The 22,575-nt window shown below is 41.9% G+C and overlaps 1 protein-coding gene across 13 annotated transcripts in view; it reads left to right on the forward strand.

Annotated features, from left to right (window-relative positions):
- Stag2 (STAG2 cohesin complex component) overlaps positions 1-22,575 on the forward strand; it is a 182,391-nt gene that overhangs the window by 43,023 nt on the left and 116,793 nt on the right. For 2 of the 13 annotated variants that reach the window (XM_050118850.1, XM_050118862.1), the window contains exons 1-2: positions 11,951-11,968; positions 12,376-12,510. The exons of 1 other annotated variant lie outside the window; for it this stretch is intronic. The gene's annotated coding sequence lies outside the window, so the exon portion shown is untranslated. Of the gene's footprint in view, positions 1-8,556; positions 8,711-11,110; positions 11,364-11,420; positions 11,440-11,846; positions 11,969-12,375; positions 12,511-12,743; positions 12,764-14,085; positions 14,127-18,385; positions 18,458-22,575 lie in introns of those variants that run through there. 10 more of the 13 variants (XM_050118854.1, XM_050118856.1, XM_050118853.1 and 7 more) reach the window with 9 other exon arrangements.

Raw genomic sequence — 22,575 nt, forward strand, 5'->3', positions numbered from 1 at the left:
AGCCCCCCCTCCCTCGTCAGCCCAAAGAGCACTCAGGGTTCTCTGCCCTGTGGGAAGTCCAAGGACCACCCTCCTCCATCCAGGTCTAGTAAGGTAAGCATCCACGAAACTGCCTAGGCTCCCACAAAGCCAATACGTGCAGTAGGATCAAAAACCCATTGCCATTGTTCTTGAGTTCTCAGTAGTCCTCATTGTCTGCTATGTTCAGTGAGACCTATTTTAACCCAGGCTTTTTCAGACCCAGACCAGCTGGCCTTGGTGAGTTCCCGATAGAACATCCCCATTGTCTCAGTGTGTGGGTGCACCCCTCGCGGTCCTGAGTTCCTTGCTCGTACTCTCTCCTTCTGCTCCTGATTTGGACCTTGAGTTTACTGTAGTTTTAGAGTATGGCCTGGAACTAGCTCTTTGTAGACCAGGCTGGCCTCGAATTCACAGAGATCCACCTGCCTCTGCCTCCCAAGTGCTGGGATTAAAGGCGTGCGCCACCACTGCCCGGCTGAACAAAGCCATTATAGAATAAACTGCTATAAAGCTACAAAACATTTCGAAGTGAATTTCAGATGACTAGAGGATGGCATATTGCTATTATTAGTTGCGTACTGAGCTGCACCGGTGGGTTGTTTTGTTTTGCAATTGAAACAGGGTCTCGGGCTGTTTTTTTGAACTCGCTCTCCATTCTACTCAGCTTTCTCAGTGCAGAGGCTATCAGCATGTACCACCAATCAGAACCCAGAGGGATATTTTTATGACTATTTTAATAACTGGCCATGCATAGTATGAGTAGCATCGATCCACTGTGCTTGCTGATTTCCAGGGAGGTCTGTATCGATGTGCGATCATGGAGCCAGAGTTAGGAAGACAAGTGCACAATCAGCTCTCCCGAGATGCTGCTAGTAGGCTTTTGCACACCAGTGCACTAAATGTAAAGTATTAAAGTATACACGAGGATTATATTCACGCTTTCTTTCTGAATCATTTGTATGTAACTTAAAGAAACAATGCTCCGCTAGCCTTAAATACTCCAGGGTGTATTTCCTCTTTTAAAAATTTTGTTCTGAGGGGCTGGAGAGATGGCTCAGAGGGTACGAGCACTGGCTGCTCTTTCAGAGGTCCGGAGTTCAATTCCCAGTAACCACATGGTGGCTCACAACCATCTGTAATGAGACCTGGTGCCTTCCTTGCCAGAAGTACATTGTATGCTTCATAAATAAAAAAATCTTTAAAAAAGGGGGGGCGGTATTTTGTTCTGAGTCGGGTGGTGGTGGTGCACGCCTTTAATCCCAGTACTTGGGAGGCAGAGGCAGGCGGATCTCTGTGAGTTCGATGCTAGCCTGGTCTACAAGAGCTAATTCTAGTACAGGCTCTAAAGCTACAGAGAAACCCTGTCTCAAAAAAAAAAAATTGTTCTGAAATGGGGGCTTGCTGTCCACCTACCTCAGGCTCTGAAATGCGGGGAATAGAGGGTTATCTTGTCGCTCTTGGCTTCCTTTCCCTTTTGCAACAAGGTTGCCCAGGATGGTCTGGGACTATTGAGCTCCAACAATGATCCTGCCACAACTTCTTGACTAGTTGAGACTACAGTGTGCAGCACCTTGCCCTTGAGTTCATATTTCTGAAGAACGAACACACCAGTTAGCATAACCACAAAGACAATCATCAACAGGAATACAATCCACTAGAAGTCACTCAAGTTTTCCCATTTCCCTAGGAATGTCCTGTTAAAAATAAATTGAAGCCAGGCGGTGGTACACGATTTTAGTATTATCGCTTGGAAGGCAGACACAGGCAGCTCTCTGTGAGTTCCAGGCTAGCCAGGGCTGTTACCTAGAGAAACCCTGCCTTGAAAAACCAACCCCATTCCCTCAACATGCCCCCAAAGAATAAAATTGAGTATTTTCTGTATTTGGGGAAGAAAATATTTTCTCAGAAGTTTCTATCTCTAGCTGTCTTGGCAAATACCCAAGTCCTCCTCTCTTCACACCTCTTAATCTCTCCACAACATTAATTTCTAGTGTCTAACATTAGAGGTGTTATCATCAAACAGCAAACATGATGACAGTGGTTCTGGTGTTTGAACATTTTAGTTAATGTTGGTAGTTAACGTGTAACAAACATTGCACTTAAATTCAAGTAGTCTTTGTAGCTATTTGGTGTCCCTCTTAGTTATTAATATGACCTTTGATTTGCAAGCTCATCGACGTGCCAATAACATAGTCTTTCTGGAGGTTCCTGTGCACATGCTCATTTTAAGCAAATCCCTTTCATATTGTGGGGTGACAAGGGCCTTTGCTGCCTAAGAATAACATATGATTTTGCTTTCAAATTGATTGCTATTTCTTTCTTTAAAAAATACTTTTCATGTTTTTGTACAATATTGTATATCAAACACATTTCCCTCCCTTTCTTTTGTCAGCCTTCTCTTTCCCATTATTCCTCTGTCACCCTAGTGGTTTTCCTTCCACTTTCGTGTCCTATGTGCATGTTATTTATGCATTGCTATAAAATCTAGGAACTACAAGGGAGAGAAAATATATCTTTCTGTGCTGCCTTTTAAAAATTTAACATGATTATCTCTAGTTGACCCCCATTTTCCTGCAAGCTACACAACATCATTCTTATGGCTGAAAAAAAGCTCCCCCCACAATCTCTCTCTCTCTCTCTCTCTCTCTCTCTCTCTCTCTCTCTCTCTCTCTCTCACACACACACACACACACACACACACACACACACACACACACACCCCACACAGTTTTAAATAATAAAGATTCTTCCCAGGTTCAGTAGTGATATGTGCTGAGATGGTTTTCAGGTGACCAGATCTTTTAATAACACTGGCCCCTTGCATAGGAGGAAACTGGACTAATAATGTAGGGAGGGGTTCCTCAGCACCACTCAGAATGTCAGAATTCTTTATGTTGATAGTTTTTATAAGAGTGTTTTCTCAACCTGTGGGCCGTGACCCCTTCACAGAGGTCACATATCAGCTCTTTACATTAGGATTCATAACAGTAGCACAATTACAGTTATGAAAAAGTAATGAAAATAGTTTCATGACTAGGGGGTCACCACAACACAAGGAACTGTATTTAAAGGGTCCCAGCATTAGGAAGGTTGAGAACCATTGCTCTAATACCTACAAAATCAATGCTTTAAAAGGTAGGGGTCTGTGCGTTTGGAGGATAGGAGTCTCTAAATTTAGCAGATTAGGGAAGCTAGGAAATAAAGCTGTACTTTACGAAGTTAATCCTATTGTCCCACCCTACCTTGGGGCTGTTACAAACTAGGAGTTTAGCTAGGATATGTGAGGTGCAGCTGATCTCCCTCACAGGGAAGTTTCTTTGATCTAAAATAACCTTTTCTTTATGGATCCTCTTTTGTTGGGTACCTGTGTTGGCTGGATAACAGAGCTATTGTGTATAGTGCTGCAGTAGACACTGGCTGCAAGAATCTCTAGGACACGCGGGACTTGGGGTCCTTTGAGTAATAATCCACAAGTGGACCACATGGTAGATCTATTTTGAGTTGTTTCAAAAACCCCATCTGGGCTTCCAGAGTGGCTGAACTAGATTATATTTCCCTCCCACGGTGTGAAGAGTCCCCTCTTTGCCCACAAACTCACCAGCATGTGTTGTTTTCTTAACAACTGCCATTCTTATTGGAGTGGGATGGAATCTCAATATAATTTTGATCTGCAATTTCCCTGACAGCTAATAAGGTTGAGTATGTTTTCATTTGTATATTGTGACTGCAATTTCTATAAGAACAAACAGCATAGTTAATTTGAGGCAGTCTGGGCTGTACTAGAACCTACTTTGAAAAAAAAAGACTGTGTCAAAATAGTACCTTTAAAGTAGTTGATGAGCTTGAATTGATAGGTCTTCTCTTGGTCACTGTTTATTGGAAACTGACACTAAAAATAATGGACGTGTCATTTTTTTACAGACGTAAAGCCCATGTTGTGTTTAACTACTTAATACTTAGAAGTAGGGTTAGTGACTAAAGTGTAAGGTGCTAATAGGAGTCAGTTGTTTAGTCTCGTCTTTCTCAAATCATTTAGTCAGTAGTTCTTTTTATTAAATGTCCAGCAGTGAATCAGTTTGGGATGTACTTCTTAGAGACAGGTTCATTTGTTAAAATCTGCACCTTTACTGTACATGAAAGAAAACATTTTTATTTATTTGTGTGTGTGTGTGTGTGTGTGTGTGTGTGTGTGTGAGAGAGAGAGAGAGAGAGAGAGAGAGAGAGAGAGAGAGAGAGAGAGCAGTTGTGTGCCACCACGCGGGTGCTGAATCTTCAGCAACAGAAGCAAGCAGGTGCTCTTAACCCCGATCCATCTCTCCAACCCCCCAACACCTTTTTGAGGTGCTGGGGGTAGAATGCAAAGTTTCCACATGCTGGCCAAGTTTTCTATCACTGAACTATATCCTCAATCTCCATAATCTCATGTTATGAAGTATAATATAATATTATTATAAATATAATATTTAAACTACAACTACATTTTTTATCATGTATTAGTTATTTTTCTGTTGTTGTGAGAAAATACCAGGACCAAGGCAATTTACAGAAAGAGGAGCTTTTTTGGGTTTATGGTTCCAGAGGGTTAAGAGTTCATCATGACAGACAGTCATGGCAGAAAGAGCAGAAGGCTAAGAGATCGTACCTCAACTACAAGCATGAATCAGAGAGTGAACTGGAAAGCGGGACAAGGCACTAAGCTCTCAAAGGCCACCTCCACCTCCTTCAACAAGGCCATAACTCGTAAACTGCTCCCAACAGCATCACTAACTGAAGATCCAGTGTTCAAATCCCTGCGCCTATGGGGACACATTTCTCATTCAAATCCCCTTACAGGGCTACTTCCTTCGGTCTCAACTTCACAAAGCATCACACAGAACCAGCATTCTAAAATGATACCTTAAACATCTGACTTCCTGAGCTATTGTTCTCAGGATATCACATTCCTTCCTCAGGGCTGCATATAACCTTGGTGACTGGGCCTCTGACGAGTTGTTGACTTGCGAGTCTTTTCAGTAAATACCCAGGGGTGGTACAGCTGGACCATATGGAGGATCTAATTTTAATTGCTTTTGAGAAATCTACATACTTATTTTGTAGTGGTTGACCAGTTTACATTCCCAGCAACAACATATAAAGCTGTATATACATTCCCACTAGTACTGTGTAATTGCCTCCAGTTCTTTTAGCAGTGTTCCCTGTCTTCTGATCCCATTGCCTGAATGAACTATAGGTCTTATACTTCCAGGCGAAGATGGACACTCTGTTTTCACTTTACAGTTTTGTTCGCATGGCTTCCTGGGCAAGTGCTTTATCTTTTGTTTGTTTAATGGATACTATGCCATCTCAACTCTTCCCTTCCTGTGGGACTCTGCCACGTTCTCCTTTGCTGTCAATCTTCTCTAACTCTTGTTTGCATTGATTTGAGCCTTATTCCCTTTTCTTAACAGATTCCAAGCTACTTGAGGTCAAGCACCTTCAAGTATTTTTCCTATTAACAACCCCTAATGTACTGTGTATCTGGGCTACATGGGGCACTCAGTGAATACTTTTGAATGAAAAATCCAACTGGAATCAGAAATCTCTAGATAGACATTGTCCAATGCAGTAGCCACTAGCCACATGTGACTATTTCCATTTAAGCCTTAATTAAAACTAATTAAAATAAAACTCCATTTCCTAGCTGCTCTAGCTACCTTACAAGTATTCAATAGTGACATGTGATTACCACATCAGTCAACATGGTTATACAAACTGTCATCACTACAAAACATTTTTTTAAACAAAGTCTCACTCTGTAGCCTTGGTGGTCCTGGAACTCACTACTTAGGCAAGGCTGGCCTTGAACTCACTGAGATCTGCCTGCCGCTGACTCCCAAGGGCTGGGATCAAAGGCATGCACTATTACTGCCAGACGCACATACCACATACACATACATTCTTGAATCTAGATTCTCTGAATGAGAGAAAACACATGATAGTTTGATTTCTGAATCTGGCTTATTTTGCTTAACATAATGATTTCAAGTTCCACTTATTTTCCCACAAATTACATAACTTCATACTTATGTATATGGTTAAGTAAAACTCCATCATGGGCATGTATCACATGTTTTTATCCATTTGTCTGTTGATGGACATCTAGGCTGGTTCCATTTCTTAATTAAAGTGAACAGTGTGCAGCAATAAACATGGGTATGCAAGCGTATCTTTAGAGTGATGACTTAATCCTTTGGAAAATGGATGGAACTGGGGATGATTTATGCTATGCCCAGAAGTACTATGGCGGGAGCATATGGCAGTTTTACTTTTAGTTTTATCAAGAATGTCCATGTGGATTTCCGTAGTTGCTGTACCAGATTTCATCGCCACCAAGCAGTGTGTCAAGCTTCCTCTTTCCTAACGTCCTCAGTAGCGTTTCAAAACAACGGCTTATTTTCTCTAAGTAAAGGAAATAGACTTATGAACAATAGAGATATTACTCCATCTGAGTTCACTGTGAGGAGTGATGAAATTTAGATGAGTGTGGAAGGTACCAAAAGCCACCAGAAAGATTTCATACTTTGTTCTTCAGATTTTCCCTTCTCTCAAAGCCTGAACTACCAGCATAGGTGTGTCCTGGAAGTTTGCTGGAGCTGTAGAATCGCACGTCTCACAGGAATCCCACACTACTTAAAACAAAATTGGCATTTAAGGAAGATCCCTAGATTTTCTTTTTCTTTTTTTAAATTTTAGTGTTTGAAATAGGGTCTTTAGTGTTTGAGATAGGGTTTGAGTTTGGGCCTTGAGGTCCTGATCTTCCTGCCTCCACTTTTCCAGTACTCGTCTTACAGGTATTTGCAACTACACCTGTCCCCTCAGGGGATTCTAGATCACCTAGTCGTTGTAGAAGCAGGACTGTAAGCAATGAGGGCCAATAAGAGATTGTGTAATTGAGCCGGATGAGGCGGTGCGTGCTTTTAATTCCAGTCCTCAGGCAGTAGAGGCAGGCAGACTGCTGTAGGTTTGAGGGCCGGTCTGTGGATTTACACAGTGAGTCTTTAAAAGATGTAATTTGCTTTAGATCAGGCTTTTTGTTTAGTGTTTCTCTGTGTAGTCCTGGAACTCACTCTGCAGACCGGGTTGGTCTGGAACCGAGAGATCCACCTGTCTCTGCCTCCTGAGAGCTGGGATTAAGGCGTGTGCCATCACCGCCCGGTTTAGATCAGGTTTATAGGTATGGCTATTTCCTGTTGATGCCAGAGGTCAAAGGTCTGCTCTAAGTATTGCAACATCAGGATCTTAGTCAACAAGGAATGATAGGGATCTTGGAAATTAGTCATATCTAAGGTCATGAAAATGACTGTAACCTAGAAATTTGATGCATTTCTTTGATAAGGATACTTATCTTTCCACTAACAAGAGACCTTTTTTCGCTTTTGTTGTCACTATGAATTCTTTTTGAGACAAAGTCTTCATGTGTTGCTTAGTCTGGACTTGTACTCCCGTGCTCAAGGAAAACTCTATGTCAGGCTCCTGGGCAGACACATGCACCATTGTGTCTGGCTGCATATTTTTTATTATATTTAAAAATTTTGAAATAGTGCTCACAAACCCCTGCAAATATAATACAAAAACATTTCAAGTACCCTTCACACAGCCTTGTTTAATGATAATAGTAACCATAACAACAGTGCCCTGTCAAAAGCAGGCAATTAACTTTGATACAATATTGCCAGCACATGTATTATTTGAATTTCACCAATATTTCCATGAAATTGTGTGCAGCAACATGAAATTTTATTACAAATTTCTCTTTTGGTTTTTCCAGACAGGGTTTCTCTGTAGCCCTGGAACTAGCTCTTGTAGACCAGGCTGACCTCAAACTCACAGAGATTCACTTGTCTCTGCCTCCCTAGTGCTGGGATTAAAGGTGTGCGCCACCACCACCCAGCTTTTTTTTTTTTAATGTATTTTTATTAGAGTGATCAGCACAATCAAGTTATATAGTTGTTCAATTGGCAAAACCCTTTAATAGGTATCCCCATTCCCCAAATCTAATCTGTGCCAGCAATGAACCTATTGTGAACTGTAATTTTGTCAGTTTAAGAACATTTTACAATGGTAAGGTACTTGACTTAATTTTTTGCATTGTTTGTGTGTAGACATGGGACAGCCCAGGTGTGGTGGGGCCGAGGACATCTTGTACTAGGCGGTTCTCTCCTTTTACAATGTGGGCATTGAGGATTGAACTCAGGTCAGTAGGCTTGGCAGCAAGCACCTTTACCTGCTGAGTCATCTTTTCCCACCTGGTAGCCTGTAGCTTTATGAAAATGGATTTGCACATTTATACTAAACATAATGTCCATGAGAATCATTTAAATTTTCGTGTGAATCAATCATTTCAACTCCTGAGTAATATTCCATATGTGTGTGCACACTTTGGTTAACCATTCACCATTCGATGGCTGTCTCGGTTGCTTCTTTTGTTTATCATGGATAAAGCTGCTATGAACATCTGCATATGTTTTCATGGAAACAAAGTTTTCATTTTTCTAGGATAAATGCTCAGGAGGAAGTTTGCTGGTCATATGCTAGGACCACAAGAAAGTGACAAACTGCTGTGTGTGGTGGCATATACCTATAATCCTAGCACTTGGAAAGCTCAGACAGCCGGGCGCACATCTTTAACCTCAGCACTTGGGCGGTAGAGGTAAGTGGATCTCTGTGAATTCGAGGCCAGCCTGGTCTACAAATACAAAGTGAGTGCCAGGATAACCAGGGCTACACAAAAAAACCTGTCTTGAAAAACAAAAACCAAACCAAACCACCCCCCCCAAAAAACCCTACAATAACAAAGACAGTTTTACATCATCAACATGTGCTGCTAGATATTAGTATAAATTTGCTACAGTTAATTGATATTATAGTTACTAATTTTCAGCAGTATTTCCCAGAAAATGAAAGCAAATTTGCAAGAGGACTTTTTAATTTTATTTAAACAGCAGAAATGTTCATAATAGCTCAACTGGTACACAGCCAAATTAGCACCTAAATTTCTAAAACTTAGGAGAAAGTGTACCACGTGCTATGTGCTGCTTTGAGGAGAACATCGTTTTCAGTTCATACTAAAACACTAAAAAATAAAACAGGAAACCATTTCCTTACAATTGACACAAGTTAACTACTAATTAGTGTAAAATTATTTGGCACACCATCCAATTTTTCTATTAGTTCAGGTAGAATTCTGTTGCAGCTGTAAAATTTTCACTGCTCCCTATTAATCTAGCTGCATCATTCAGAGACTTGAATCTATGAAAAACTGCATCATGTTCTACCGAAAAAGGTTTAGAAAAGAAATGGAAATTTATTCTGAATGACATTCCACTCCCTGATGCTTTACTGGTACGTAAAAATGTTTAAGGCTTTGTTTTTTTTTTTTTTTGATTGGTATCTAGCTGCTTTTGTTTAACTTTTATTGTTCATTTGATTAAGGAGACCATAGTTGCAGGAAAATTAATAATAGGCTCGGTGGCTAGAAAAACTAAGACCCAGATGTGGAAAAAAATCTAATGTTAGGAATGCAAGGGGTCATTGCATCGCATTAGGAAAGCCCTAAGATTTGTGATAGGGTGGGGTGGCCACTATTTACTCAACTTGTAATAGTTCTCATTTTTCTTATTACTAAATGTTTGAAACTGAATACTGAGGAAGATATTTTAATCAACATGTAAAAAATAAAACAAAAAATGAAACAGAAACGATTTTTAATCTGATGCTATTTTAGGTGGCTAGGGACTTCTGCAATGGCAATGGAAACACTGTAATTAATAGTTCTTTTCCTGTCCAAGGAGAAGAGGAGCCTGGCAGGGACAGGCGGCCATTCCTGAGTGTTCCTCACCCCGTCAGAGAGAGTTCTAGGCATTCAAAAGTCCAGTAGAGTGGACTGGAACCGAAGGGACAAAAAGAAAGTCCTCAGAATAAACATCCAAGGGTGATAAAGGGTCAAGCGAGTTGGAAAGAGGGAAAAAGGCTTTTGTGCCCTTCAAAATATTTGTAGGAGGGATAAGAGTAGATAAGGAACTTATTTGTTAACAATGTGGCAAGGCCACCTCCACAGAAGGCCAGAGTCTGGTAGTCTTCACAGGGCGGCTGCTAAGCCTGTCCCTTGCCTGTGGATTTCAAGCCACTTTGATCCTGCCTCCTCTTCCACCCCCAAAGTTGCCAATAAACTGGTTGAGCAGCCGGACTAGCTTAGTAGCCTAGTTCCCTATGTCTCCTAGAATTCGAGGATAGAGACACGTTTTCTTGGAACCTGCAGGAAATGTGTGTGTGTGTGTGTGTGTGTGTGTGTATGACTATCTCCCAATCTCCCTTTCTCTCATACGCGAAGCCAAAAAAAAAAAAAAAAAAAAAAGCAAAGCAAAATAAAAATGTGAGCCACTGAATCCCGCTGGGATCAGGTGGCAGAGTTGGGCGCATTGGGTTCTTTGGGTGGGAAGTGAAGTGGGCATAGGGAGGCGGGGGAAGGGGGAGCTCTCTGGGGTGGGTGTGTTGGGAGAGGAGAGCCTCGAAGGCTGCTGGCCTGCCCCTCTGGGGCCGAGCAGGGGCGGAGGAGTGGGGCATTCGGGTCGCCAAGCGTCAGGGTTCCCACGGCCCGGCTCAGGCGGACACAGACCGCTCCTGGCCTCCGGGCGACCTCCTCCCTGGCGCCGGCCGACATTACCGCCACGGCCCCGTCCAGTCCGCGCCGGGAGGAAAGCGCGTCCCAACGAATGAGTAAGTGAGGCGCGGGCACGCAGCCTTGTTTACCCCACTCGGCGGCGCGCCCCTGCGGGCGCCCAGTTCACAGGAGGCGTCAGAGACGCCGGAGCCAGCCGGGAGGCACTCGCTCGCGATTGGTCGCCGCCAGGGAGGAGGATGCTGGGTGGGAGGGGCGGGGGGCGCGCGCTGCCATGGCGCCCCGCTGCCGCTAGATGCCGCTCCCTCCCAACAGGAGCTGGGCGCGGGTTCGTGGCCGACAGATGGCGCCTGCGCGTACCATTCGCCTCCAAGTCGCTTAAGAGCGAACACCCCAAACAATCCCGAAGCGCCACCAAAAAAAAAAAAAAAAAAAAAAAAAGAAAGAAAAAAAAAGAAAAAAAAACCCGCCGGATCCGACCGCCACTTTCAACCCCCCCCCCCCAACCGGTCTAGAACCGCGGGAGCTTCCGTCCCCGAGTAGAATTCAAGGGTGTAAAGAAGAGGAAGGGGAAAAAAATTCTTGTACCAGCCCAGGGGTGAAGGAGCCCCCGGCCTGAGACAGAAGGAAGGAGTGGGGGAGGCCAACAGTCTCCTGGCTGCCTCTGTAGACGCTGAGGGGGGAGGTAAGTTATAAAATGGCGGAGGCGAAGCTTCTAGAAGTTTGGAGGGGCACCCGGAGGGCGCGCGGCCCAGCGTGAGGTGTGTGTGCTTGCGTTCGGGCGAAGAGAGCGTGCCGCCGGGGGAGGGAGGCGACAGGCCAGGCGTCCCGTCGCCGTTTCGCGGCCCTCTCCCTCGGCTTGGCGCGGGGCAGCCATGGAGTGAGCGGCTGTGTCCAGGCGGGGAGCGAGTCCTCGCCTCGCCCCCGCGTCTCCCCCTGCCTCTCCTCTCCGCCCCCAAGTCGCTACCCCAACACTTGCAAGGAACTTCCAGGCCCCCCCCCCAGCTCCCCCCACCCCCTTCCTGCCTACCTCCTCCCAGAGCCGCTTTTTAGCGCAGGACGCTTCTTTTCCACTACCCTCGCTGAAGCATTTCTCCTGCCTCCCTCGCCCCAACTCTCCCTCGGGGCCTCCGCCGAGGACCCCCCCTCCCCAATGGGTGGCCCAAAATGGAGAACGCTCAGCGGCGCAAGATGGAGGCTCCGCGCCTCCGCGTAGCATTCGAGGTGGCTTCCTCTCCTCCGGGGGCTTCCTCCTAAGCAGCCTGGGGGAAGAGAGCCCCTAAACTGGAGGTGGGGTGGGGGTGCCATCCGTAGGGGGGGCGGCGGGAAGGCGAAACCGGGGAGGGCCGCGGTCGTGTGTGTGTGTGTGTGTGTGTGTGTGTGTGTGTTGTCTGTGTGTGTCGGGGGGGGGGGGGAGAGCGTTGTGGTGGTGCGGGGAAGGAAGCGAGCAAAATGGTGGTGCTGGGAACCGGGGGGGGGGGGGGGGGAGAGCAGGCTAGCCTGTGTCTATTTGGGCCTCGGACAGGGAGGCGAGGGAAAATCTACTCTGCTCACACCCCTCCCTCCTCCCCCTTCCCTCCTCCCTCCTCCCTTCCCCTCCTTCCTTCCCTCCTCTCCCCTCCCCTCCCTCCCTCCCTCCCTCTCTCCCTCCCTCCCTCCCTCCCTCTCTCTCTCTCTCTCTCTTCCTCCCTTCCTAGAGAGGGAACAACATTCATGTGACGGGCCCCTCGGCTTCTCTCCCCCGCCCCATCATCTCCAGCGCGTGGTGGGGGAACTGCTTGGGCAAAGCGGTTGGCATCGATCTCTCCATCCTTTCCGAGGCCCCGAGTTCGGTCAGTTTTCTTAGGGCACCAATTTTCGAAATAGGCTGGGGTCCGGTGGCGTCGGTCCCCTGCGCGTAGACCTTGCCCCGAAGGGGGCCCTGCCTGCCTGGCATGGGCGGAGGGGGGGAAGGGCGGGAGTGGAAGGCTGTTTGTTGGGGGGTTTTGGCGCCACTTTTGTTTTAGTTTTAGTGCTGCTTTTTCGTTCCCACCCCCACCCTCGCTGTCTTTCTCAAGGCACGAACTGAGCTGATCCTTGCCCCAGGTAGGCAGCCTCTGTTTTCCCTCCACACTTTTATTCTTGCTCGAGGGCGACTTTCTCTTTTCTTCTCTCACAGATCCCTAGATCTGTGGACTGCGATTTTAGGAGGAAAAGGGTCGGATGGGCCATCGGAGAGAGAAGGTGTGGGAAACAGCATCAAGTAGTTCCGCAAAACTTTGAGCCCCGTTCCCATTTTCTTCTGGCCTAGAATCGTAAACGTATTGTTGATTTCGGCCTTTTTTCCCCTTTCCCTCCCGCCGCGAGAATGTCTTGTTTTGCCTTTAGGTTTTTTTTTTTAATATATATATATGTATATATATGTATATATATATATAAACCGCTGTACTTTCGACATTTAGTTTCTGCTCCTCCTCGGTGTTATATGTCATTTTATTTTTAATCCTCAACGGTAATGGGTTATCGTGTGATTTTTCGTGCTTTGGTGCTCGACTTGAATTTTTAATATTGCATTAGTAGTTTCATCCGGTCTGGGAGACTTTCTCCTCCGTGGCCTAGGATGTTTTTTATGCTCTTGCCTACCCCCCCTTTCCTCTCCCTCCTCCTTTCTTCTAGATGTAGTTTTTAAATTGAGGGTCTTGTTTTTTGATTAAATGATTATTTCCAGCTTCTGTGCTATGTCTATCTGAAACTTTTGATCTGTGGGGTTAGGTTTAAGTAAAGGAGACGCTTCTGTTGGTTTGCAATGGTTCCTTAAAATGCGCGGGCCGCTTCTTCGACCCCGGTAAAGCCCCCTCTTCCCTTCACACTGGAGGGTAAATTCCGTACCCCCTTTCTCCCACGGACCGCCGTATTTCACAGCAGCCACACCCTGTATATATGTCTCTGTGGATTGGACTCATTATCAGCTTAATTTAGTGACTTAAACCACCATGATGGGACTTGCTTAAGCACGGAGCTTCTTTTCCTGTTTAGTCCTGGTGTTTAGTGTCGAAAGAGGAATAATCGAGGTTTCTTAATGAAACCTGGTGCGGTCCAAGCTTTGCGTTTTTTTTTTTTTTTTTTCTGTTGTCTTTTTTTCTACTCCTGGCTGTTGGCGGTGTCAGCACCGCTGCTGGGGGCGGGGGGTGGAGGGGAGAAAGAGTCGGGTTACCGAAGTGCGTCATTCCTGGCTCGAGCAGGGCCTGCTCGGGAGCTTGCTGGTGTTTGTTACTGTCCTCGCAGCACTTTCCTGCCAACCTTCTCTCTCTGCGTATTGGTTAGGAGCAAAAGCAGGAGGCGGTCTCCTAATTCTGTCTGGAGCCCAGTGCGTTGCGTTTAAGGGTATATGTGAACTTATATGTTTTTTTTTTTTTTTTGGATGGCCCTGGAAGGTGGATGCATTTCCGTTAAACGACGTACAATTCAGGTAGTTTCGTCTTGCTTTCATATATTTCTCAATGAACGGTGGGGTTATTTTCGAACATTTTAAACCACTTGCGTCAAAATGCCTGGTTTTCTTTCTACGTTGATATCAATCTATAATTAGGGATCAGAAGGACGAGTTAATGCATAAGTGTTGAGCGGTTTTTCAAGTGGTTGAATTGTAATTTCATGACACATTATGTTAAATAGTCTGGGTTTTTTTTCGGTTTTGAGAATAAGTGCTGCGTAGATTCCAGCTAATTGAAAATGTTTAAGTTCATTTTCACGTCATTTCTATTTATCCTTTAAAAATATAATTTAAAATGTACTTATTGGGTCTTATGGGCTTGATTAAAATTTGTAGAGATAATCATTTCTATGTTTTTAACTGAATTCTTAAATTTAGCTATTAGTTGTGCCGGGTTCTTTTACAGTAACATTGTAAGACGTTTGACTCTTTAACATGTTACTTCGATAGTTTTGTTGCCTTGGGGTTATTCTCGGTGCCCTTACTGAGGATGTACTTGTCTCCTCATTTTCTTTAAAGATAAGAGTAGGAGGACAGATGAAAAGAGAAGTGGCTGGGAGCTGATTATTGTAGCTAGCTGAGGTCAGAAGGGCTCATTGGTTACTTAGTCTACTTTTGTATGTGCTTGAAAATTTCTGTAGATGAGGTAGATTTTTGAAGAAAAATTTCCAAGTTTTTACATTTTGATGTGCTGACTTTATATTTACATACCTAAGTTATTTACACGAAGCTTAGGCTTGTGTGTGGGTAATTACGTAATGCCTAGCATACCAACTTTCAAAAATATTTACACAAGCAGTATAGGGAAAACAAGGTAAATCCCCACAAGTTAGATAGACTTGAAAGGTAGCTTAGTCTCCGTATGCTCTGCTTTTACTTTCCCTTTGATTTGCTTTTTTCTTGAAAATAGGAAATTACATTTGTTGATTTAAAAAATTCTTCTTGGGTCTGTTTCATTAAGTTGGAGTTGCAGTGAGTCAGTATGAGAGGGATTTACTATTAATAGGAGGGGCTTTGGCAGTTGGAGTAAGCGACAGTGGAAGGGATTGGGGTGCCATAGGGAGCATTCCCAGTAGGAAGATTGACATGGCTGAATACAGTTTCAGTGTTTGGTGTTTAATGACTAGGTAGAGATGTACTTATTAGCCATTCCTTCCCACTGTGACGTAACTGTAGTATTATAAGGTATCTGAGACTGACAGGCAGGGTAGAGAGGGTTCTTCTCTTTAAACCAATAGGAAATTGTATGTTTACATATAAAATGATGTACCCTCTACAACAATCTGCTCTTCTAATTACTTCAAAGTTGAAACGAAAGCTATTACCTTGATTTCTTTTAAAAACATTTTCAATATTGCAATCAGCAATAAAAGTGCAATTAAAACCAAGACCCTTGGTCTCCTTTAAATAATATATTTGCTCCCAAGTCCAAGGTAATGTGCCTTGGTTTCTGCAATTTGGTATTATTCTATGTCAAGCTTATTTTGTTCCTGTTAGATGCATTTTTGAATAGCTGTTGAAGTTCTGAAGGGACTCCAAAGCGATGAATATTTTATTTTTGTGTTTGGTAAAACGAATTCCCCAATTAGTATAGAAATTTTTTCTCCCAATCTGGGAACAAACCTTTCTGAAATGTTATTATTTACAAGGATGTTAAGGCAGATTCCTGGTTTCAAATTTTTATTCCTATGCAAGTATCCTTAAGTAGATGGTGAGGATGTTGCATCAGATTTGATTTCTTGTGGTGAAGCAGTAGCTAAACTACCAAATCAACAAATTCTGAGTTTTGGCAGCCTTGAAATTGATTCTGAATTCTTAAACTCCAAATATGAAAACAATTTTAATGAAATTAAATTTGACATTTATTTTTATCGTTTGTATGAAGTAAAATTGGGGGCTTGGCCTAGTATCAGGCTCAAATCTCTTTCTTTGGGGATACAAGAGAAATGCATATTTGAGAGGTGAAAATATGCCCTGGTCACTTCAGTAATGTTTAATACTCTGCATGCTTATCATAATCAGCACAGCACTGTAGGAATGCTGTAAACAGTGGTAGCATTTTTATTTTGCTTCCAGTTCTTTATGATAGATGCAACCCTTCAGTTTTTGATGTTGAAAGATAATTTTTGAACCTATGGTTTATATTAAAAGGGACAATTTGTTATTTAGAGGGGCACTATTTTGGAGTTGGTATAATAAATAGGAAAGAAAAGGTATAGTTCCAATTAGCAGTACACTGTTAGTGTAGCTCTCGTTAACTATTAGTGTATGTTGAAATGTGATTGTTGGAGAATTAAAAGGAACTATAAAATTACACACTGTTTAAAAGTACTTTGCATGTTCCTTTCTAGTTTTCACATTTACTATTTATTTATGCTCAGGGTTTTTCGTTTGTAGTTAATACTGTGCCTGTAAAGTAATTCTTTATGTATTTGTCACAGGTGGTAGATTTTGCATGTTCTGATGGCAAAGATACGGAGAAATAAAATTGTCGGTTTGCTTTCTCAGTCTCCTGAAGTGCATTTTTTTGCATTTAATTTAACTAAATAAATTTTTCTGTGTAAGTAATGTGGCTTTTTGGACTAGGTTTTGTGTATATTAAAACAAACAAACAAACGGAACATTTTAGCTTCTTTGCTAATCTGTTACCAGAAAAGTTTCCCCTGAATTAGGGTTTTTAATACATGTTTACTGTACTTCATTGATACTGATTAGTAGACGTTAAGAAATGAGTGTTGCTAGGCATAGTGGCTCACGCCTGTAGTTGGAGTACTTGGGAGGCTGAGGTAGAAGGATTACTGTAAATTTGAGGTCAGTTTGGGATACTTCTAATAGTCAGAGCAGCCTGGGGCTACTTTTCTGAGATTCTATCTTGAAAGAAGAGAAAGTTGGTTAAGAGGTTAATCAAACTGTTTTGTTCTCTCCAGAGAAGGTGGATACAATGGTCTCTTTGCTTGTTTGTTTATTTTCAGACAGAATCTCCTTCTGTATCCCAGGTCTCTCTCAAATTTGTGATCCTCCTACTTGAGCCTTTCTACTGCAGGGATAATGGACATTTGCTGCCATGCTTATATTTTTTTAATTGAAAAGTACATGATTAGCCTTGACAAGGTAAAGAGATTTCTATTAGCTCTCAATAACTTCTTGTAAAATTCCAAAATAAAATTCCTTTTATTTTTTATTTTTAAAATAGAACTTAGATTTATTCTTGTTTTGAGATTTGTTTGTTTATTTATTATGTATAAAACATTCTTCCTGCATATATGCCCACACGCCAGAAGAGGGCGTCAGATCTCATTACAGATGGTTGTGAGCCACACCATATGGTTGCTGGGAATTGAACTCAGGTTCTCTGGAAGAGCAGGGAGTGCTCTTAACTGCTGAGCCATCTCTCCAGCCCCTAAAATTCCTTTTAGAAATGATCCAGCCTCAAGTAAATTTTCATTGAATGTGTAAGGCTGGAAAGTTGAGCTCTCTATATTTTTGCAAGAATAACTTTGCAGTAGAGTGTGATTTGTAATTTTTGAAACCTGAACTAATCTAAAAAATAATTTCAATGTATCTTGGGTTTCTTTTGGATTATTATTAGTATTTTATGTGTCTAGGTGTTTTACCTGCATGTAAGTATGTCTACTACATGTACATGGTGCCTAAGGAGGCCAGTATAAGTTGTGGGATCCCTTGGAACTGAAGTTACAGAAGGTTGTAAGGTACCATGTGGGTGCTGGGAATTGAACCTGGGTCCTGTACAAGAGCAGTCAGTGCACTTAACCACTGAGCCATCTCTTTAGCCCCTTGGGTTCCCTTTGAGTGTCAGAAACCATGTTTTAATATGAACTCTCTCATAAACTTTGAAATAAGTGTTGTAAAGAATATTTTACAGATGAGGAAGTTGAGGTTCTAGGTAATAGTAAGTGACTTTCCCCAAATCACACCCTGATTAGCCTGACCTCAAATCCTTCATTCTTTTTTTGATGTTTAGAACTCAGGTGTTTCTCTTACTGAGTTTAGGTCTGCAATCCTCATTGCTTTAATTTTATTTATAAGACCAAGACTTTACCATATATGATATAAGACAATCAGAGATGTTTGTTCAGGGTCAGATGAGTTGCTACAAGGCAAAAGTTCTACGGGGGGGGGGGGGGCATTGAGGTCTGGGTGGGTAAGGAGAACTTGCTCCCAAGGCTGTTTACCTGTTTTCTGTCTCTGCAGTCCTTGTGGTGGAAGGAGAGACTTGGCTCTTGCAAGTTGTCCTCTGAATTTGTATGCATGCACCATGTGAAGCCCTATGTGCTCCTTCCCCCCAAGTAGGTAAAAGTAAAAAGGTTTTTTTGAGACAGGGTTTTACTATGTAGTTCTGGTTTTCCTGGAATTTATGGGTAGTTCAGGTTGGCTTTGAACTCACAGAGACCTACCTGCCTCTGACTCCCATGTACTGCACCATACCTGTTGGTAAAGGTTTAAATAAAAAGATTAAAGAAGTTCCATATTTTATTTAAAGCTAATAATCAAAGTAATTGAAATCTGAGTTTTAATATTGCTTGAATATGATCACCAAATTTCATGGAATGTTAAAGTCTTGGTGTGAGCAAAGGTTTCTATTTTCTATGATGCATAGAATAGTTACACATTTAAAAAATTCTTTGTTATTTATACTGTGTATGTCCAAAGATAGTTTGTGAGTCATTCAGCTTGTTTAGTGGTTAGATTTTAATTAAAAATTTAGGTTAGGGGACTGGAGAAATGGCTCAGAGCACCCATTGCTTTCACCAAGGACCTGGGTTTGGTTCCCAGCACCCACATGGTGCCTCACAACCATTTTTAACTGGGGATTCTGACCTCTGAGGGTAGTGGACATGCATGTGGTGGGTGAACATGCATCCATACAGGCAAAACACTCAGACACATACAATAAATAAATATGAATAAATAAAATTTAAAAATGAGGATAATCTAATCTTTTCATAAGCTTGAGAGTTTTTCTTACCTAGAGAAATTATAGACTCTGGTTTTAGTGGAGATGAGGTAAGATTAAATATATAATCTTTTCATGACCATTAGTCAATTTATGCACATCTGTTGATCATTCCTTTTCATTACATACTTCATCTTCGGGAAATATTTTTTTAGGTGATAAACAGTCTTCTTTGACCTAGACTCTTGTAATATTGAGTATTTTCATCCATATTTTATCTTTGTATTCCATTAATACCAACAACTAATGTTCCATGACCGAATTATAGCCCAAGGTGCCCATTATATGCAATTATTTGTTTCTCCTGTTCGTCTTGAAAAAAGGTGCCAGAAATGTTCCTCAGTTTTCTGAATTCTGTAGTTAACCTGAAGAACCGTGGTTACAAATGTTACTAATATATTGAGGCTTGATTGGACTGAAAGCACATTTATTTTCATATTATTTGCTTGCTAAGAATTGAGATATAGCCTCCTAAAAACTTAATGTGTGATAAAATAAGAGTACAGTTGATGATATTGCCATTTCTTTGGTAAATTGTTTAGTATTTGATTTCAAGCAGTTAGTGCTGCTGAGTTGTTTTAAAGAATTGAATGTGGGCCAGGTGGTGGCGCACACCTTTAATCCCAGAATTTGGGAGGCAGAGGCAGGTGGATCTCTATGAGTTCAAGGCCAGCCTGATGAACAGAGCAAGTTCCAGGACAACTGGGGCAGTTATACAGAGAAACCCTGTTTCAAAAAAACAAAAAAGTTGAATGTGGAAAGTTAAATGCATAATTTAATTTGTAAGAAGGAATATTGTAGGAGCATTTTCATTACATAATTAAAAAATGTTTTCTAAAAAAGACATTGATAGTAACTAACAGTAACTGAACTCTTGTTATGCCAGGTACTATTACAAATACTTCATGTGTAATGATAATTCATTAACCAATGAGGTATTACAACTCCATGCTTCTTTCTTGCCTTCCTTTCTTTGTTTCTCTGTGGTCCTCCCTCCCTCTCCCCACCTCCCTCTTTTTTTTTTTTTTTTTTTTTTTTTGAGTCTAGGTAGCCCTGGCAGTTCTGGACCTCACTATGTAGCCTGAGGCCTGTAACTCGGAGATCTGCCTGTGTCTGCCTCCCAAGTGTTGGGATTAAAGGTTTGTGTTACCATGCCCACCCTATAGTACAAAGTATTTTCTGTAGTCTCTACTAGCCTAGAATTTACTGTTTAATCCAGGCTGTCCTTGAACATCTGCCAAACTAGGGAATTTTTGAGAGCAAGAGAGGTCAGTACTCAGACAGCTTGCTGAGATAAGAGCATTAACTAGGACTGTCCCAGAGAAACTGGGGTATATGATGACCCTTTGACAGAAGAGGAAACATGAAGGCCTAGTAATTTGCCCAATTACTTATTGGTAAGAAGGGATTCCAAACCCCTTTAGAGATTTATGTGGGTATGAAAGTGATTTAAATTACTGTAAATTGCTATACTCAGAGAGTCTGCTAATTTTTATTCTTTGGGGTAAGTTTTTGTTGGTACAGGGGTAGTAGTTAAAGCAAGATAGCATTGGTTTTTAAAACCCAGGAGAATTTCTGGCATACTGTTTTGAAGTTGTTAGATTAGGGTGATTATATATGTCTTACTTAATGTTAAAAAGCAACTTTCTTGAATTTTACCGAAGTGAAACAAGTCAAACACCAACATAGCAGCATCTGAGTTTCTTCATGTATTATTCATATTTCCTTTATAATTTTGTATTAACTATTGATGCTATATTTCATAGAGTCCTTCTGAGAAGATAAGAGAATGGCAATGTTTGGGACTAGGGAGAAATGGTATTAAAACTAAAGAAAATGCTCTAGTTTAGAGACTTGCCTGAAGTTAACCTGATCCTGTAACAATTTGAGAGTTAGGACTTACAGAGAAGCATGTATCACTTCAGAAATAAAATAGTTCTCTTTAGGATGGGATGCCTGGTAGAGCTGCTGCCGTTAGCATTTCTAACACAGTCCTCTAGCCCCCTCCTCAACCCTACCACTCCTTACTTTTGTGATAGTTTTTGCATTGATTTTATATTTCTGGACTGTTCGTGTATGTGGTATCTTCCTGCCAAATAACTGAATATGAATTCAAATGTAGAGAAATGATTTGGGTATAGTTGGGGCCAAGGAATATTTTTGCTGAGTGTGGGTGGTAAATATTTGATATTTCTGCTTTAAAATTTATTTTGGTTTTTTTTTTTTTTTTTTTTTTTTTTTTTTTNTTTTTTTTTTTTTTTTTTTTTTTTTTTTTGGTGAGACAAGGTCTCTCTACACAGCCCTGCCTGTCCTGAAACTCAGTATGTAGACCAGGCTGGCCTCGTATGCAGGGATCCATCCACCTGTCTCTGCCTACCAAGTTCTGGGGTTAATGGCATGAGCCACCATATGAGATCTGATCTAATTTTTCCTCTTTTCTGTTTGTTTGTCTATCTTTTGAGAGAGGGTTTCTTTGCATAGTCCTGCCTGTCTTGGAACACTCTGTATACCAGGTTAACCTCAACTCAGAGGATCTGCCTGCCTCTGCTCCTCAAGTTCAGGGATTAAAGGTGTGTGCTACCTCTTCCCCTCAAGGTTGGATCTTAAGAGGTTTCAATTTTGTTTACATAGTTGAATGTTTAATATTTCATTGGTAAATAAACTTGTTATTTTTGTAGATTTTGTTGCAGTCACTATCTTACCAATAAGATTGAGTTACTATTCTGTATACTAATTTGCTTAGTTTGTTGAAATTATACAAGAAAACAACAGGAAGGACCATGACATTTCTGATCAGACAAGGAATTTGTTGTCGGCATTGTGACCTGGGGGCAAAGGTTTTTTGTTTATTTGTTTTTGAGACAGGATTTCTTTGTGTACTCTTTTCTGTCCTTGAACTAGCTTAGAACTCACTGAGGTCCCCCTGCCTCTGCCTTCCTAGTGCTGCTGGGATCACAGGTGTGCGCCAACTGTCCAGTTAAAGATAAATATTTAAGGTATCTAAAATAATGCAGTAAAAATGTATTTTAGCTTTTAAACCTTGTGTGTAGCCGGGTGGCGGGGCAATGGTGCACTACCTTTAATACAAGAATTTAGGAGGAAGAAGCAGGCAAATCTCTCTCTCTTGAGTTTGAGGCCAGTGTGGCCTATAGATTGAGTTCTAGAACAGCCAGGGCTCTTATACAGAGAATCCCTGTCTAACAAAAACAAAAACAACAAAGCAAACATAAGCCTCAGTGTATGTATAGTACAGTTTCACTAGTACTGGGACATGATGTGCGGGTTTTTTTTTTTTTTTTGTGATGTTGGAAATTGAATCCAGGGTCTCCTGCACGCAACATAAGATATTATCTGTGCATTTCATCATTTCTCAAAGATTTGCTATTAAATCTGTAGAGATTTATCCTAATCCCTTAATAATATTATTAGTTGGACTTTGTCACAATAAAA

This window comes from Alexandromys fortis, unplaced genomic scaffold (assembly GCF_014885135.2).
Source record: "Alexandromys fortis isolate MF-2015 unplaced genomic scaffold, M_Fortis_MF-2015_v1.1 scaffold_114, whole genome shotgun sequence".
NCBI lineage: Eukaryota > Metazoa > Chordata > Mammalia > Rodentia > Cricetidae > Alexandromys > Alexandromys fortis.